This window comes from Cylas formicarius, unplaced genomic scaffold (genome assembly GCF_029955315.1).
Source record: "Cylas formicarius isolate icCylForm1 unplaced genomic scaffold, icCylForm1.1 PGA_scaffold_33__1_contigs__length_21259, whole genome shotgun sequence".
NCBI lineage: Eukaryota > Metazoa > Arthropoda > Insecta > Coleoptera > Brentidae > Cylas > Cylas formicarius.
This window is the reverse complement of record NW_026844321.1, coordinates 15,001-21,259: the sequence shown is the minus strand read 5'-3', so window position 1 is coordinate 21,259 and position 6,259 is coordinate 15,001. Positions and strand designations below refer to the sequence as shown.

At 45.6% G+C, this 6,259-nt stretch overlaps 2 non-coding genes across 2 annotated transcripts; both read left to right on the top strand.

Annotated features, from left to right (window-relative positions):
- Positions 1–2,977: 2,977 nt before the first annotated feature.
- LOC132698896 (small subunit ribosomal RNA) lies at positions 2,978–4,914 on the top strand. The gene has a single exon (XR_009618444.1). It is a non-coding gene; the product is annotated as a small subunit ribosomal RNA (ribosomal RNA).
- A 569-nt stretch (positions 4,915–5,483) lies between these two features.
- Positions 5,484–5,638, top strand: LOC132698894 (5.8S ribosomal RNA). Its single transcript, XR_009618442.1, has one exon. It is a non-coding gene; the product is annotated as a 5.8S ribosomal RNA (ribosomal RNA).
- Positions 5,639–6,259: the final 621 nt, after the last annotated feature.

Genomic DNA, 6,259 nt, shown 5'->3' with positions numbered 1-6,259 from the left:
CGCTCTCGCAGACCGTGGGCGCGCTATTTATAGGACATGGGCATGGACCAATGGGATTAGCGCTTCGGCGAACGATGCCCGGGGGCGGAGCTTGTCGGCCGACTCGGTTCTCAAATAAATAGCTGCGGCCCGGTGTGGGCCTTGTCAGTCCGTTACTTTGCGCGCGTCTAATCGATTGTAGAAAATGCCACCGAAAGTAAGCGGTAAAGCGGCGAAAAAAGCCGGCAAGGCTCAAAAAAATATTTCGAAGAGTGATAAGAAAAAGAAACGCAGGAGGAAGGAGAGTTACGCAATTTACATTTACAAAGTGTTGAAGCAAGTTCATCCGGATACTGGCATTTCGAGCAAAGCCATGTCCATTATGAATTTCGTTCGTAAACGACATTTTCGAAAGGATTGCCGCCGAAGCTTCTCGTTTGGCTCACTATAATAAGCGATCCACTATTACTAGCAGAGAGATTCAAACGGCCGTGAGATTGTTGTTGCCCGGAGAGTTGGCCAAGCACGCCGTCAGTGAAGGGACCAAAGCCGTCACAAAATACACCAGTTCTAAATAAATGAGCGTCGACTTGGAGAGTGTAAATTCACCAAAAAACGGTTCTTTTCAGAACCCACAATTTTTTATATATTAATCAATTCGTTTATTCATATCTTTCTTTCTTATTTTTTTTTTTTTTCGAATCATAGTTAGATAAAAGTGCTTATCGTCGAAATAAATGGGCAGGAACCCGGTTTCGCGTTTATTTCGATTGACGTTTTTGGTTAGCAAAATTGAATTTTCCTATTTTTTTTATTTAATTAGGTCAGTTCGTGTTGAACGTAGTTTTGATTACTTTTTATTTGAGTGTGCTTAATTTTGTTTGTGTTTGTTTAGTTTTTGCGAATTGTGGTTTCGTTTTGGTGAAGTTTTGCATGTTTTTTTTTTTGGTTTGGTTGATTTGGGTTTGTTACACGGTTAATTTTGGTTTCTTTTGCTGAATTTTCGCTAGTTTTGGTTACTTTGGTTTATTATTTCCAGTTTCGGCCGCTATTGGTTAGTTAGGATTATCGTTAGTTTTGGGTTTGTTTAGGATAATTTTGGGCTTGTTTTTGTTAATTTTGACTACTTTTGCTTAATTTTGCTTAGTTTTGGTTACTTTGGTTTATTATTTCCAGTTTCGGCCGCTATTAGTTAGTTAGGGTTCATTTCGGTTAGTTTTTGTGAACGTTTCCTATTTTTGCTTAATTATCGTTAGTTTTGGTTTGTTTAGGATAAGTTTGGCTTGTTTTTGTTAATTTTGACTACTTTTGCTTAATTTTGCTTAGTTTTGTTTACTTTGGTTTATTATTTCCAGTTTCGGCCGCTATTAGTTAGTTATGGTTCGTTTCGGTTAGTTTTTGTGAACGTTTCCTATTTTTGCTTAATTATCGTTAGTTTTGGTTTGTTCAGGATAAGTTTGGCTTGTTTTTGTTAATTTTGACTACTTTTGCTTAATTTTGCTTAGTTTTGGATAATTTGGTTTGTTTTGCCGAACTTTGGCCAATTTTGGTTTGTTATGATTAATTTTTGCTTAGTTGTGGTTATTTTTGTTCCTTTTGGTTAGTTTTGTTTAATTTTGGTTATATTCGGTTAATTTTGGTTAGTTTTGCTTATTTTTGCTTTGTTTCGGTTAGTTTTTGCTTATTTTTCTCTGCTCGCGGCTAGCGGCAAAAACCTTTTATGGGAGTATATGTTAAAATGAATAAAATAAAAAAAAAAAAAACAAAACTCTCTTCCCGCTGGTCCGCAATATTAAAGAAGACGGACTTATAAATGTTTAATAATGAATTTATTAAATCGCGAGAAAAAAAAAATGCAAACACCCGAAATTAAAAATGATGGAGAGTATCGTCCGACAAAATCCGGGGACGGCGATTTATTTTAAGTCGGAACCGGAACCGGCGGTCAGTTAACAAAAGTAAGTAAAGAAAAAAAAATATTTGAAAAAGTGCCCGCTTTAACCAAATCGAACGTAACCACGAGCGAAAGTTTCGCTCCGAACTTTATTTGCCCGCCGCAGCCGATATTCGGGTTTTCACGTGAAACGTTCGGAAGACTAAGGAATGGTCCGTTACCTATAATAGGTGAGATGGTCTCGAGCGCGACCGCCGCGTCGTGCGTATAGACACTTCTCCCTTCGCAGAGCAAAATGCTTTTTCGATCGTTAGATCGCCTTCGAGTCGACCGTTTGGCGCGATTAATTGGCTCGCTTAACATTTTCGTATCGTGGGTTCAATTTTTTAAGAAAAATTGGTTTCCTTCATCGGTACGGGAACGTAGACCGTTTTTCGTTTGCCATCGGCCCGTCTTCGTAGCAGCGATTGCTCGAGCGTTCGAAAACATTTTAAGGCTCCGCACCTTATACAGCTAGATCGCGAACTTAGCGGGTGTTTTAAAGTAAGATTTGGCACTTCGTGGTTCGAAAGCGGTCGCCCTATAATATTTTTCTTCCGAAAAATTTGCGATAACTCTCATCTAACCGAGCGAGTTTATATGCGAATCCGGAACGTTTCTTTCGAGAAATCTCGTGTCGCTTTCAATCTAGCGAAGAGTGATCGAGAGAATGTCCGAAAATTTCCGTCGATCGACGTTCGTTGCCCGAGGCACATCGGTTCGACGCGCGCCGCATTTTAAAGCTTATTATGCGCGCGCGAGTCGGATTGTTTGATCGCGCACTCACGTCGTCTCGATATTTATTACCAACAAAAAAAAAATTGGACGGATCGCGTCCGAATAATAATAATAACGAGTGTGGCGTCGGGAACGGTTCATTTCCGTACTCGCACGCTATCACCGCCACACAAAGTGGTCGCGTCTGTTTCTATTTTAAAATAAAATAAACGCGTTTCGCGCGCGTAATTATTATTTTTAAAAAAGAGACTGTTTGTTGTCGTACCGCGCCCGATCGTCGTCATCCGTGGCGGCGGCGGCGGCGGCGCGCTCGACACGTAGAACAGCTCCCTGGTTGATCCTGCCAGTAGTCATATGCTTGTCTCAAAGATTAAGCCATGCATGTTTCAGTACAAGCCAAATTAAGGTGAAACCGCGAAAGGCTCATTAAATCAGTTATGGTTCCTTAGATCGTACCCACAATTACTTGGATAACTGTGGTAATTCTAGAGCTAATACATGCAAACAGAGGTCCGACCGGAGACGGAAGGAGTGCTTTTATTAGATCAAAACCAATCGGTGGCGGGTTCGCGCCCGACATCGTTCAACTTGGTGACTCTGAATAACTTTACGCTGATCGCACGGTCTCGCACCGGCGACGCATCTTTCAAATGTCTGCCTTATCAACTGTCGATGGTAGGTTCTGCGCCTACCATGGTCGTAACGGGTAACGGGGAATCAGGGTTCGATTCCGGAGAGGGAGCCTGAGAAACGGCTACCATATCCAAGGAGGGCAGCAGGCGCGCAAATTACCCACTCCCGGCACGGGGAGGTAGTGACGAAAAATAACGATACGGGACTCATCCGAGGCCCCGTAATCGGAATGAGTACACTCTAAACCCTTTAACGAGGATCAATTGGAGGGCAAGTCTGGTGCCAGCAGCCGCGGTAATTCCAGCTCCAATAGCGTATATTAAAGTTGTTGCGGTTAAAAAGCTCGTAGTCGAATTTGTGTCTCGCGCCGCCGGTTCATCGTCCGCGGTGTTAACTGGCGTGCCGCGAGACGTCCTGCCGGTGGACTTAGCCCGTTCACGCGGGCGGTCCAACTCAATCCTGCCGCGGTGCTCTTCATTGAGTGTCGAGGTGGGCCGGCACGTTTACTTTGAACAAATTAGAGTGCTTAAAGCAGGCTAAAACTTCGCCTGAATACTGTGTGCATGGAATAATGGAAATAGGACCTCGGTTCTATTTTGTTGGTTTTCGGAACCCCGAGGTAATGATTAATAGGAACGGATGGGGGCATTCGTATTGCGACGTTAGAGGTGAAATTCTTGGATCGTCGCAAGACGGACAGAAGCGAAAGCATTTGCCAAAAAACGTTTTCATTGATCAAGAACGAAAGTTAGAGGTTCGAAGGCGATCAGATACCGCCCTAGTTCTAACTGTAAACTATGCCAGCTAGCGATCCGCCGACGTTCCTCCGATGACTCGGCGGGCAGCTTCCGGGAAACCAAAGCTTTTGGGTTCCGGGGGGAAGTATGGTTGCAAAGCTGAAACTTAAAGGAATTGACGGAAGGGCACCACCAGGAGTGGAGCCTGCGGCTTAATTTGACTCAACACGGGAAACCTCACCAGGCCCGGACACCGGAAGGATTGACAGATTGAGAGCTCTTTCTTGATTCGGTGGGTGGTGGGTGCATGGCCGTTCTTAGTTGGTGGAGCGATTTGTCTGGTTAATTCCGATAACGAACGAGACTCTAGCCTGCTAACTAGGCGTATTTAGACATCTCAAAGGCCGGCCGGCTCGGGGTTCGCCCCGTTGTCGCGCGCGGTTTTTACTGTCTGCGTACAAACAATTCTTCTTAGAGGGACAGGCGGCTTCTAGCCGCACGAGATTGAGCAATAACAGGTCTGTGATGCCCTTAGATGTTCTGGGCCGCACGCGCGCTACACTGAAGGAATCAGCGTGTCCTCCCTGGCCGAGAGGCCCGGGTAACCCGCTGAACCTCCTTCGTGCTAGGGATTGGGGCTTGCAATTGTTCCCCCATGAACGAGGAATTCCCAGTAAGCGCGAGTCATAAGCTCGCGTTGATTACGTCCCTGCCCTTTGTACACACCGCCCGTCGCTACTACCGATTGAATGATTTAGTGAGGTCTTCGGACCGATACGCCGATGGCGTTTCGGCGTCGTCGATGTGTCCGGGAAGTTGACCAAACTTGATCATTTAGAGGGAAGTAAAAGTCGTAACAAGGTTTCCGTAGGTGAACCTGCGGAAGGATCATTAAAGTGATAATAAAAATTACACAGTTTGTCTTTATTTAGTCGAACGAATTTTTGTCGCTGACGCTCGTCGAAAATATCTCGCGTCGATCTTTAAGTCGGCCGCGATTAAATTCGACGGACTACGACGACCACTCGAGCCACCGTAAAAAAGGGGAGAGAGGAGTAGGAGTAGGAGGAGCGCCGACAAAATTCGGGTACCTAGACGGAACTCGAAGCGCGAAACCTAGTTTCCGCGCTCGCCGTCCGACAAGGTGTCCAAACGATATTCGCCCGGAGCACCGAAAAGTACTTACACCCACCCGCGACCCGCGAGGAGGTGTGTATATAAACTTTAAAACCGGCGCGGGTCGTCCGAACGCGAACGCGCGCGCGCCTACCGTCTGAATAATAAAGAACAAAGGGCGCGCGGCGAAGTGTTCCGTCGGATAGACCGGCCCGAAATCGAACTTTTTTTTTTTTTTACGTCGAAAGGTATATACCTCGCCTTCCGTAAAAAAAATGTATGTGTCGATAACAACGCCGACGACTCTTTTTCGGAGACGAAAAGCGTTAAACCGATCGAAAAAAGATTACCCTAAACGGTGGATCACTTGGCTCGTGGGTCGATGAAGAACGCAGCTAATTGCGCGTCAACTTGTGAACTGCAGGACACATGAACATCGACATTTCGAACGCACATTGCGGTCCTCGGATTCTGTTCCCGGACCACTCCTGGCTGAGGGTCGTATCCAATTTAAAGACTGCTCGGTTTTTTCGCCCGCGAGGCGCGAGAAACGTCGGAGCGAGTTGGACGTGTAGCGCGGGAAGGAGTGAGGAGCAACAGCACGTTCGCGCTTAGCGCGCGATCTTCTCTCCTACCCGGTCTCGCGACGTTTTAAAAACGCGAAAGCGAAAACTCCGGCCGCGTTCTAAGGAACGCGACCGAGTTTGCGAACGACGTCGATTTTCGACGCACCGGTTCGTCGCGTCGCGCTCGCTTAAAAGCGCGAGAGACGAGCGTAATTAAAAACCGCCCGCGTATGTCGCAGGTCCCGCGCAAAATTGACGATCGTCGTGTCCGTTATTTTCTCGATAAGAAGAAAAGGTGTCCGACGTCTGATCGTTTGCGGCCGCGTAACGAGTGGTGGATATAGCGGTTTTAAATATAAACGCTGAACCGTTTCGAAATTCACGTCTACGTTTTATATATATATTTATATATATATATATATATATATATATATAATGATTTTATCGATCGACCTCAGAGCAGGTGAGACTACCCGCCGAATTTAAGCATATTAATAAGCGGAGGAAAAGAAACTAATTAGGATTCCCTCAGTAGCTGCGAGCGAACAGGGAAGAGC